The sequence below is a fragment of the Hyaena hyaena genome, unplaced genomic scaffold (assembly GCF_003009895.1).
Source record: "Hyaena hyaena isolate Hyena2069 unplaced genomic scaffold, ASM300989v1 scaffold_388, whole genome shotgun sequence".
Classification (NCBI taxonomy): Eukaryota; Metazoa; Chordata; class Mammalia; order Carnivora; family Hyaenidae; genus Hyaena; species Hyaena hyaena.
Window position 1 is genome coordinate 344581 of NW_024081021.1, and position 13695 is coordinate 358275.

The 13695-nt window shown below is 36.6% G+C and overlaps 1 protein-coding gene across 3 annotated transcripts in view; it reads right to left on the reverse strand.

The window, feature by feature from the left end:
* The window catches only part of ATL2 (atlastin GTPase 2), a 58229-nt gene that overhangs the window by 17414 nt on the left and 27120 nt on the right, over nt 1-13695 (reverse strand). The window lies entirely within an intron of this gene.

Here is a 13695-nt window from a genome sequence, read left to right on the forward strand (position 1 = left end):
CAGGGTGAGGGGTACCTGGGTGGCTCAGCTGGTGAAGCGTCAGCTCTTGATTTTGGCTCAGGTCATGCATGACCTCACAGTTTGTGGGTCCAAGTTTGCTTGGGATTCTCTCTCTCTCCCCACTGCACCCCACCCGCTCACACTTGCTCTTTCTCAAAATAAACATTGAAAATAAAATAACATAAATTAAACTAAATTGAATAAAATCACAGGGCTAAACAGTTACAATTAAAAATTCTGAAATAATATAAAAATTAAAATACTCATAAGATAACCTATCTGGAAAAGTAAATCTGGGACATGATATATGAGCAACTTTGACAGATGTCAAGACCCCTATCCTTTAGCATACTTAAAGCTCACACGTCCTCTGCTCAAAGTACACCATAGCAAAAATTCCTTTGTTTCAGAAATACTTCTGATAAGCTTGGATACATGGTCCAAAACAAATAACAAAACAACTCAAATTAGGAGCAAAGATGTTTAAGGTATGCTCAACGAGGGATGAAGCAATTTATGAAAAACAGATACGGTTGAGAAAAAAAAAAAGCATTGTCCAGGCCATCACCTAATGTGAAGATCAGCCTTAACCTTCAAACCACCTATAATTATTCCACAAAACTCCCATCCCCACTAAGTCACCAATCTTATCAATTAAAAATTCTCTTGGACTCTTCTTCACCTTTCAGTATCTTCAGTTTGAAGCCCACATCTCTCTATTGGTGACAAGGCTGCATCAGAGCACAACTCCATGCACACTATATACTAAGGACCTGTGCTTCAGGAGGGACCCTTCATAGGGATTAGAAGATTAATGGTACCCCATAAAGAAGCCCAGTGGAGGCCTTGTCCCTGGACTACATTTTGGATGCTCCAAATGGGTTTTCTGACACCTCCATGCTGTACTCTCCAACCCACCCTCCCACAGTCATTTAATTTTCCCAACCAGAAATGGAATCACACTACTGTCCTAAAAAGTGATCTGCAGTTCCCCACTTACCTACAGAACCATCTGGAGATCTGCTGAATATAACCCACCTTTACTTTTCCTATCTCTGCTCCTAATACCCCTGATAGTCCCCTAACACACATGCACACAATTGTTGTTGCTACCATATCAAAAAGGTCACTATTCCCAAATATTTAAGTTGTTTAGTATAGCTCTATCTTTTCTTTAAAAAAAATTTTTTTTTAATTATTTCTGAGAGAGAGAGAGACAGAGAGAGACAGAGAGCGCATGCATGAGCAGGGGAGGGTCAGAGAGAGAGAGACACAGAATCCGAAACAGGCTCCAGGCTCTGAGCTAGCTGTCAGCACAGAGCCTGCTTGGAATTCTTCTCTCTCTCTCTCTCTCTGCCCCTTACTACTTATGTGTGTTTGCTCACTCTCTCAAAAATAAACTTAAAACAAACAAACAAACAAAAAAGAACTGGTGTCTCAAAAAAAATTTAGTGTCTCATAAAAAAAAAAAAAAATCTATTGGGGCACCTGGGTGGCTCAATTAGTTAAGGTGCTACTTCAGCTCAAGTCATGATCTCACAGTCCGTGAGTTCGAGCCCTGCGTCGGGCTCTGGGCTGACAGCTTGGAGCCTGGGGCCTGCTTCAGATTCTGCATCTCCCTCTGTCTCTGCTTCCTCCCCAACACACACTCTGTCTCTCTATCTCTTGAAGATAAATAAATATTATTTAAAACAATTTTTTTAATATATTGACAATCATCTTTTCTTAGTTTGCCCTGTCACTATACTGATCAATCAATAAAAAGATGAAAGAATAGGTAAATCAGAGTACCTAGCTAATCCCAACTAATAAGTTTTGCTATTTTAAAATCTGAAGAAGTCTGCTACCTCTGTATCAACTGAATACTGATACCTTCCATAAAATGCGTTCATACATTCATTCAACAAGTATTCACTGAACCCCTACCATGTGCCACCTACTGTTCTAGGCTCTAGGGATACAGCAGTGCACAACCAACATTCCCGCTCTCTAGGAGCATTCTAATTAACTCTAGAAGCAGCCTCACTTATACTATTTGTCAAAAGTTACTAAAAACAAATCTAAGAAGTTGAAAAACAGTAATCTGGTACTATTTACTTACTTACTGTGGAGACCAAAAAAAAAAAAAAAAGGCCTTAAAACTTGAAATTCCAAAAATAATCAGTTCTCCAGTAAAATTAAAAGGAAAGATCTTTTAGAATAAACTTTAATGGTAAAAGGTAATCTGAAACCACCCGAACTTTAAATATCATGAATAAACATAAGCCCTAGCCAGAAAGACTTACCAATGTAATATAATTACCAACAATAAGAACCCCTACTCTAAATAATAAGAAACAAATTCCTACTTCACCACAGGAAAGATAACATTCCTTAGTAACAAAGTGAAACAACAGCTGGGTAAACTTTAAAACACAGAGTTGGTGATGCAGCCAGGACTGGATGTGTCAGAATACAGTTTCCAGTCTGCAGGCCTACACACTCCTATAGTGGGCAGGTTAGAAGAATAAAGGCCATGATAACTTATCACAGCTGGGCGGAAAAGAGACCAAAGGGATGAAATTAAGGATCCAAGTAACACTATTATCAAAGAAAAAATTCTTCCTGGTTGAAATTCCCCATAAAAGCACCATAGATGAAAATTTTAATCTTACATGCTCAAATCACTTATCATCAGAGAAATACAAATCAAAACCACAATGAGATATCACCTCACACCTGGCAGAACGGCTAAAATGAACAACTCGGGAAACAACAGATGTTGGCAAGGATGCAGAGAAAGGGGAAACATTTTTGCAATGTTGGTGGGAATGGAAACTGGTGCAGCCACTCTGAAAAACATATGGAGGTTCCTCAAAAAATTAAAAATAGAACTACCATTCAACCCAGCAACTGCACTACTTGGTATTTATCCAAAGTATTAAAAAAAAAAAAAAAAGCTGACTGAAGGGGCATGTGCACCCCCTTTACAGCAGTGCTATGGACAATAGCTAAATTATGGAAAGAGCCCCATAAGTCCGTCGACTGATGAATGGATAAAGAAGATGTGGTATAATATTCAATGGCAAATATTACTTGGCAGTCAAAAAGAATGAAATCTGGCCATTTGCAACAACATGGATGGAACTAGAGTGTATTAGGCTAATAAAATAGTAAGAGAAAGACAGATACATGATTTCACTCATATGTGGAATTTAAGAAACAAAACATGAATATAGGGGAAGGGAAATAAAAATAAGATAAAAAGAGAGAGGGAGGCAAACTACATGAGATTTTAAATATAGGGAAAAAACTAGGATTGCTGGAGGGGTGTTGGGTGGGGGGATGGGCTAAATGGGGGGGTGGGCATTAAGGAGAGCACTTGTTTCGATAAGCATTGAGTGTTATAGGTAAGTGATGAATCACTAAATTCTACTCCAGAAACCATTACTACACTACATGTTAACTAACTTGGATTTAAATTGAAAAAAAAAAAAAGAAAGAAAATCTTAATCTTATAAATCTACCTCATTTCAGAGGCAGGTTATTAATAACACCCAAATGAGTGGATGGAATAATATATACATTCTGACCACCAAGCATCATTTAGTGTTTTTGCTTAAATATGTAAGAATACTCTGTAAGTTCTAAAACAAATTAAGAAATATTAGGGTCTTAAAACAGTTTAAAATTATCTCACATCTTACCTACCCCCATGTCCAATTCCTCCCTTTAGGCCTACATAAACAGATAACATTATGACTGACCCAAGACACAGCTCAGACAAAGTACAACTCCATCAACTTAGGTACACACTAATGAATTTTAAAAACTCAGATAAAAGATGTCCTTGACTTTGAAGACATTATGCTAAGTGAAATAAGCTAGCCACAAAATAACAAATGCCTTATGATTCTACTCACGTGAAGTACCTAGAATAGTTAAACTCATGGAAACAGAAGAAAATGGTCCATGGAAGGGTCCACAGGAGCTGAGGGGGAGGGGGAAAATGGGAGTTTCATTTTGGGAAGGTGAAAAAGTTCTGGAACATTAAAAGAAAGGAAAACTACAGATCCATATACCTCATGAACACAGATGTAAAAATATTCAACAAAGTATCAGCAAGTTAAATCTAACAACATATATTTAAAAAATGATTATGCCACAGCTAACTGGGATTTATTCCACAGGATGCAGCTGAACTCAATATTTAAAAAATTAACAACACAATCATATCAATAAGCTAAGAAAAATCACATGATCATCAACAGATACAGAAGGATTAGACAAAGCCCAATATCCATTCATGATTAAAAAAAAAAAAAGAAAACGAACAAACAAAAAACTAACAACCTCTCAACAGACTAGGAATAAAGAGGAACTTCAAAAAATCCTACAGCTGAAGTCAGACATAATGGTGAGAACCTCAGTTCTTCCTCCCTAAAGATTAAGAAAAGAGTAAGGATGTCCACTCTTACCACTTAGTACTCAACATTGTACTGGAGGTTCTAGCCAGGACAGTTAGCCAGAGGTACTTTAAAGAGAAAGTAGAGGTACTTAGATTGTAAAGGAAGAAATAAAACTGTATTTACAGATCTAGTAATGACATGATCTAGTATACAGAAAACTCTAAAGAATACACTAAAAAACTATCAGAACTAATGAAGGAATTGAGCAAAGTTACAGGATACAAGATCAACATTTAAAAAATGAACTATATTTCTATAAGCTTGCAATGAATGATCTGAAAATGAAATTAAGAAAACAATTCCATATGTAATAGCATCAAAAAAGGAATAAAAAAATTAAAAAAATTTAAAAAAAAGGAATAAATTTAACAAAAGGAACACATATTCTGCAAACTATAAAGCATTGTGAAAGAAATTAAAGATCTAAATAAGTGGAGAAACATCCCAAGTTCATGAATTGGAACACTTTATATTAAGATGGCAATACTCCTCAAGATGATCTTTCATGTTCAACCCAATCACCAACAGAATCCCAGCTAACCTTCCATAGAAAATGACAGGCTAAATCTAAAATTTATATGGAATTGCAAGGGACCCAGAATAGACTATCATTTTTTTTTCTTTTTTAGAATAGACAATCTTTTTTTTTTAAATTTTTTTTTAATGTTTTATTTATTTCTAGGAGAGAGAGAGAGAGACCGCGTGAGCAGGGGAGGGTCAGAGAGAGAGGGTGTCACAGACTGAAACAGGCTCCAGGCTCTGAGCTGGCAGCCAGCACAGAGCCCAACGCGGGGCTCGAACCCACGAACCGCGAGATCATGACCTAACCGACTAAGCCACCCAGGCGCCCCTAGAATAGACAATCTTAAACAAGAACAAAGAAGACTCTCACTTCTTGATTTGAAAACTTAACTACAGAGCAACAGTAATCAAGACAGTCTGGTTACTGGCATAAGAAGAGACATATAGACAAATGAAATAAAACCAAGAGTCCAGAAACAAATTACTATATCTTTGATCAACTAAGTTTCGACAAAAGTGCCAAAATCATTAATTGAAGAAAGAGTAATCTTTCCAACAAATGCCAGGGCAACTGGATAAGCACATACAAAAGAACTGAAGCTAGACCCTTACCTCATTCCATTAACACTCATTATATATTACTGTATTCTAATTAGTGAAATATTATATATTAATATATATTCATATAATTATAGCATTATTGATAAGCCAAATGGTGGGAAACACCCCAAATGTCCATTAACTGATAAAATGTGGTATACCTATACAACAGAATATTATTCAGTATTTTAAAGGAGTGAAACATGATAACGCTACAACACAACGAAACTTTAAAACACTGCTAAGTGAAAGAAGCCAATCACCAAAAGACCACATATTATATTTCAAATAGGCAAAGCTATAAAAACAAAAAAACAGATTGATAGTTCCTTAAGACCAGAGGTTTTGGGGATAGGGGAAGTGATAGCTAAAGGGTACATTTCATTTTGTCATTTTGAGGTGATAAAGGTGTTCTAAAATTGATTGTGCTGGTGGCTGCACAACTTTGGGACTATACTAAAAATAATAAAACTGTGTGGTTTAAGTGGACAGATTATATGATATGTGACTTATACCTCAATAAAGCTGTTAAAAGAAAAACAAAAAATCAAATATATTGAGTGTACAAGCTTTCCAAAGACTCCCAGCCATACAAAATCCACCCACAACTACTACAAAGTCTAGGAGGCAAAGGAAGGTCCACTGGAGGTTCTGTTACATATCCATCTACTAGTGTAATATGTCATAAACCCTACAGCTTAAATATGCTTTTTATTTTTTAAGACTTGTTTTTATTTTTTAAGCAATCTCTACACCCAACACATGACTCGAATTTACAATCCCAAGATCAAGAGCAGCATGCTCTGCTGACTGAGCCAGCCAGGCACCCCTAAACTTGCCTGATTTTTTTTTTTTAAGTTTATTTATTTGAGAGAGGGGGGGAAAAGCATGAGTGGGGCAGAGAGGGCAGGTAGAGAGAATCCCAAGCAGGCTCTGCACTGTCAGTGGAGAGCCTGGGGCGGAGCTGGAACTCACGAAACAGGAGATTATGACCGAGCCAAAGTCAGACGCTCAACTGACTGAGCCACCCAGGCACCCCTACACTTGCTTCTTGATGAAAGATTATGGTGAACATTATCCAAAGTATCTACAGAAAATGCATCCTATTAGTTCTTTTTTTTAAAATGTGTAAGGAAAAAAAAGATGTTTCAAATAGTGAGAACAAAAGATTCCTGAACTAAAACTCATGAGACAAGTAGTAAAATTGTCTGGGAAAATGAGGGAGGGAGGCGAGGAGTTAATGACTTTAAAAAGTTATTCTTTGAAGCACTGGGTGGCTCAGTCAGTTAAGCGACTGACTCTTGGAGTTTGGCTCAGGTCATGGTCTCCTGGTTGTGAGACTGAGTCCCATGTCAGGCTCTACGATGGGCATTAGAGTCTGTTTGGGATTCTCTCTCTTTCGGCCCCTGCTCCTCCCTCGCTTGCGCATGCTCTCTCTCAAAAAAAGAAAAATTAATAATAATATTGTAACAACAACGGTAACATATTTCTTCACCAGAGACAGTTAATATAAAAGGAACTTAAATTATACAAGACTCTTTCACTCCCTAAAAGTCTTAAAGCTGCGTCTGAGTAATCAGTGTTTATGTTAACCATCTATTACTTATGATATCTTTCAATAAATGACCCAAACAGAATCAAGTAGTTAGAAATAGGAAATTTTAACTTAAAAGGAACAAAGACTTCCGAATGGAAAGAGATCTGTCAGAATAATTTATGTTCCCTCAAGTCCAAATATGTGATGACACAGTATCATATTTTTGATAAAAATACAAAACAGGCAGTACATACATTTGGGGTTTAATGCTGGAGAGTTATTTGAAAGGCTAAAAATGACAGAACATTTTCAGGGAAGAGATGCAGGAATGCAACCGAGAAAGTCTCTCCTAAAACAGTGCTATAAGGACTTTGAACAATATACTGTAGAGACTCCTCCATCTCATCTATTTCTGATTCCCCCAGTTTGGCAACACTGGGTGAAGTTTTTCTAGCTGAAATTACACTCATTTTAAACCTGCACATGAAAGAACAGAAGATTAGTTTCAACCCAGAAATCAAAATCTAGGAAGCAAAGAAAGCCAGTGAGCTAATGGAAAAAAGGTAGTCCACAGTCCAGATAATTTCTGTACCCAACTCCTTAGCTTACATTCAGGGATAAAAGTAAGCCCACCAATTTTTTATTTTCCTTACCGACTTAAAATTCTGATCAAATTTTGCTGGCTTCTTGCATAAGCAAAAATAGTAATAACATGAAACTTAAAATTTCCACAGCTTGTTACATAAGTTACAAACCGTGTTTCACTTATAAGGGAAACTCACAAATGCTAATTCAGTTAAAGTAATAATTAAATGAATAAGCTAAATTTCTACAGTAAATGTGACAACAGTTTTATAAAAGCATGATCCTGTACAGAGTACAATGATGACCTAAAATTAACACAATGCATACCTATTAGAATGGCTCAAGTTAAAAAGACTGACAATACTGTTCATAAGATGTATAACGAATTTAAGTCTCTTACATTGCTCATGGAAGTGCAAACTGGCAAAACCGCTTTGGAAAAAAACTGTGGCAGCCACTACTCTAGTTAAATGGGCTTTATGGACCTGGTATTTCTGCTCCTCTTTATATACCCGAAAGAAATAAGTGGTTATGCCCCCAAGACTTGCACAGAAATGTTCATAGTAGGTTTATTCATAATAGACAAAAATTATGAACAACCCACATGTCTATTAAAAGAAGGAATAAATAATCAGGATCTTCACCCAAGGACCTACCACTCAGCACTAACAAACAGCAATTACTGGACCATGTAATAACATGATCTCTTAGATTCACTGTTGAGTGAACGAAACCACACACAGGAGCACGTACTTTATGATTACAGTTACGTAAAGCTCAAGAGTACACCAAATTAATCTACAGTGACGCAGATCAGGATGGTGGGGGGACTCTTGAGTATTGGAGAGAGTAATACTTGGCAGGGGAAACGAGAGAGCCTTCTAGAGTGCTGGTAGTGTTCTCTTTCTTGATCTGAGTGGCAGTGGTTACAAAAAGTATAGATACGTAAAAATTTATCGGCTATCCTACGGTTTATGCGCTTTATTATATGCAAATTATACCACACACAAAAATAATAAAATGGCCCTAGGCAGAAATTTTTTAAAATACTGTTCTTCCTCTAAATATGTTTTTCTCTTAGAAAAGGAACATGATACAAACCACGTTTTTCTTCATACATTCACACATTTCTCACAAGTCTCACATCTCAGACATTGTTAGCCTTAGGGGAAAAAAAAGGTGAAATCAAGTTCAACATCCCATATGGCCAATTTGGAGATATCTGTGCTTTTGGCAAATTGTATGTAGCAGCACATGTGATCCTTAACAACCATTCTTTCTCCTGGTCTCTGGAAGCAGTTCTGGGAGCAACTCTTTAAATAGTAAAAATAAATATATAAATAAAAGCTATCTACAATTTCCCTTAAAATGTCTTTAGCAATGAGAGTCAAAACTCTATTCATTAAGCATAGATACCAGTGGGCAGCAAAAAAGTTACCAACCATGCATTCCTCCCAGTCTATCACATCTTCTGAGGTAGTGAAAAGTAAACATTTACAAAAGAACAGTTTAGTGTAGGTACAGAAAAGAACCAAACATCATTTTACATAGTAGTTTTAAGAATAAACGCTTTGGGGGGCGCCTGGGTGGCTTAGTCGGTTGAGCGTCCGACTTTCGCTTGGGTCATGATCTCGCGGTTCGTGGGTTCGAGCCCCTCGTCGGGCTCTGTGCTGACTGCCAGCTCAGAGCCTGGACCCTGTTTCAGAGTCTGTGACTCCCTCTCTCTCTGACCCTCCCCTGCTCACGCTGTCTCTCTCTCTCTCCTAGAAATAAATAAAACATTTTTTTAAAAAATTAAAAAAAAAAAAGAATAAACGCTTTGGAATCAAATTGCCTGGTTTGTATCTCAGCCTTACCACCTCCTCTGAACCTCATTTCTTCAACTATCGAGCTGAAATACTAATTTATTACACAGGGTTAATGTGACTACGGAGTGAAATAATACCTATTAAATGTTCAATAATCAGAATACCTAGATTTCAGTAAAGATTCAAAAACTGTTATCTTAAAAGATAATCTAGGGACACCTGGGTGGCTTACTTGGTTGAGCATCTGATTCTTGATTTCAGCTCAGGTCATGATCTCAAAATTTGTGAGATCAAGCTCCACATCAGGCTCTGCACTAACTGCACAGAAACTGGGATTCTCTCGATCCATCTATCTCTGCCCCTCCCCCACTTTATCAAGTATTAAAAAAAAAAATCTGCACTTCCTCACCAAACAATACATTACTTTGGGAGTGCTCTTGCCAAAAAGTCAACTTGAGTCTAATCTAGTCCTTAGATTTAAATAACAATTTACAACATTCAAAGGACAAAGAATGTAAAACTACACCAATGGTATAAAATCAGCAAATCCAGACTGGGAAATTCTTTTAAGACTAACAGTCAGTTTCTTCAACAAATAAACTGCTAAGAAAAAGAGATGGAGGGAAGCATAAAAACAAAACAAACAAACAAAAAGACACTTTAAAGACAACCAGTCACAATGTGGACCTCATTTGGTTAGATCTTGACTCTAAGCAAACTGTTAAAAATGAAAAAATTAAAACATCTGAGTCAACTGAAAAATTGATTCCTTATATTAACCTTATATATATATACCTACCTAACTTAAGAAATTATTTATTTTTATGTATGATATTACTGTAAGGTCCAAAACACTCATTATCTTTAAAGAGACACAGAGTGAAATATTTACAAATGAGATGATACATCTGGACATACTTCACAACAATATGAATTGGCATACAGATGAAATGAGATTGAAAGCTGATAAATACATGATTATTCATTAATTATCTACTTTTACACGTGTTAAAAATCCTTCATGATAAAGTTATTTATCTCTATTATAAAATAGAGAATGATATAAAAGTTCAAGCAACTCCGTACACATCAAGACTCTTCAGGGCACCTGGGTGGCTCAGTCGGTTAAGTGTCTGACTTGGGCTCAGGTCATGATCCCACCGTTCATGGGTTTGAACCCTGTGTCCAGTTCTGTGATGACAACTCAGTTCTGTGTCTCCTTGTCTCTCTGCCCCTCCCCTGCTCACACTGTCTCTCTCTCTCAAAAATAAACATTAAAACTTTCTTTAAAAAAGACACTAGAGTCAGCTCTCACCAATGCTTAGAGTGCAATATATTCCATGTATTTCGGTTTATATACATAATTTAATTCTACGAAGTTAAGTTTTGACCTTCCTAAACCAACTCCTAAAATTGAAATAATTCCTATTACCTACTTTGGAAGCTTGGGATTCACAAAAATCAAAATCACCTCACTAAAACTTCTGAGATGAAAGCAAATATCCACTGACAGTTAACTGAATAAATAAAATGTGGTATAATCACACAGTGGGTACCAAAGTAACAAAAACAATGAACGATCACTATATGCAAAAAATATTAGATATTAACGGGAGGAACATAATAAGGTGGGTGGGTGGTTCCAGATCTTCATCTGGGTACTGGTGATATGGGTACATACATAGGTAAAATTCCAGCAAGCTATACACTTAAGATTTGGGCACTTTCCTACTTATAAATTATACTTTGGGGGGGGGGGGTTGCAGAGACATTCAAAAAAAGAAACAAATACATTTGCCTAAACTACATCCCCAACAACAAATTAGCATTAGGAAGGGAAAGACCCAGAACACTTGAGAGTCTATACATTTATCTCACAGGGAAAGGTCACCCTGCCTCCCCCACCCCACCACTTATTCTGTCTCTCATCACAGATTTTCAGCTCGTGTAGAACTCCCTACTTTTTACATGTGAAATGGGATTTTTTAAAATACTGACATAAAAGACCTAATAGGTTGCACATAAATTTTTAAAAATTTTTTAATGTTTATTTTTGAGAGAGAGAGAGAGAGAGAGAGAAGCAGCAAAGAGCCCTGGGAGACACAGAATCCAAAGCGGGCTCCAGGTTATGAGCTGTCAGCACAGAGCCAGACACACAAGGCCTGAACTCATGAACCATGAGATCATGACCTGAGCCCAAGTTAGACACAACCAACTGAGCCACCCAGGCGCTCCTGCACATAAATTTTTACAACTATTTCATGTACATTTCAAATACATGTACATGTATTTCATGTACAATTATTTTCATGTATGAAAATGACTTTTACAAGTAATAAATATTCTACTTAAAATTTTTAGGTTCACTAACAACTTGAATTTTTGTGGTATTTCTCACATACAGCATTTATAGTAAATGTCCTAAGTTTATATTCTTGGAAGTTCAAAATGTCTTCTACATTATCAATTCAGTAAATCAGCAATTTTAGTCACCCTCTGTTATATTTCATGGTTAAAGTCTAACTATAGTAACTGATTAATTCCAACATACATGAATTTTATTCTAGAAAAATGTTTAGTTCACCTCTTAAGTTTACAAAAGACTAATTTCTTTCCTCCTATACTTTAAAAACAGCCTATTTTCAAAATATAAGTAGTTCAAAAAAAGAAAACTGTGTAAGAAGCTGCTTACTTCAAAAGAAAATAAGACCTAATAATCAGAATTTCCCCTATAATTCAGAAATGTTTGGTAAATGTTTTGGTGGCTCAGTCGAGTAAGCATCTGACTCTTGATTTTGGCTCAGGTCATGATCTCACAGTTCATGGGTTAGAACCCCACTTTGCACTCCACGTTAGCAGCTTGGAACCTGCTTCGGATTCTCTCTCCCTCTCTCTCTGCCCCTCTCTCGCTCATGCTCTCTCTCAAAATAATTTTTAAAAAATGTTTGGTAAGAATCTTAGAATATTCTTAGTTTTACAGAACTACCACACTTCTTGTTTTTATCCAACAGAAAAGAGCTCATGTTCAGCCTTGTATTATAATTACTAACCACTCAAAATGAAACAGTCATCTATTTCTAAATCACATGTAAAATATTTATATTTAGCTCCTTTAGTGAACTGTACCCTTACCCAGGTCAATAAAAAGGACATAAAAAGTCAGTATAAGCCACGTTCATCTTCTACCTTCTTCAGTTAGCATCCCACCTTTGCAGGCAGATAGGTTAATGAAATAAATTCAAAACTATCCCACTGTGACTTCTCCTTTAATTTAATTCTTTTAGGAAAAGCATGACCCACCATTAAATCAGTATAAGGAGAGGCCTGTTAGCCCAAAACTCAACAATGTTTGATGCCATTTCAATTAACAGAATAAGATTATTTATATCATAAATTCTATATGGAAGGCATATCAATGAAAACCAATAAGGATACTTCAGCCTAGAAGCCATTAACCAGGTGTGTAAGCTCACTCAGGCCCTCATAACCTTCCTGGGGCTTCAGTGTGTCTCCCAGGAAAAGGGACTTCAGAGAGTGCAAACACATGACACGTGTGTAGGCTGCTACTCTCCTCTGAACAACCACTACTAACTGATCAGAGATGGCTTCAGAAATGGGACTTGAAGTGAAACTTATCTGTCACTGCTAGGCAAATGATCTAAGTGTTTTTCCCCTTTGAACATTCTGTCTGTGACCTACTTGGAATCAACGACATTTGCAGGAACAGCTCAGACACACGTAAATACGACAGACACACGCTTACTTAAGGAGTCAGAACCTCAATTATCATCTTTAAATGCAGTCTTGTTTTTTTTAAATATGCCACTATTCATTTTTCTATTTCTGATGTAAAATTGTAGGAAATAACAGAGTCTAAGTGTATAAAACACTGTATCTTTCTCAATTTGCTAAACATGTAAAATAGTGTTGTTTAATATGAACTACATTCCCGATACCCAGGCATTCCTGATCCTGCCTAGAGATCCTATGAAAGGAATTTACCGAAAAGCTTCCTGGAAAATCAACTGTTACTTACCTTAAGGCAGATGCATACACACCCAGTTTCAGATTAATATAGACCTCGTGAAGGTGAGCGCCCTGACAAGAGCTTAGACAATTACATAACTCTGTCAAAGTGTTATTTCTAGCATCTTCATGTGGCTTCTGAATGTCAAACACCATGTAAAGAAAGCCC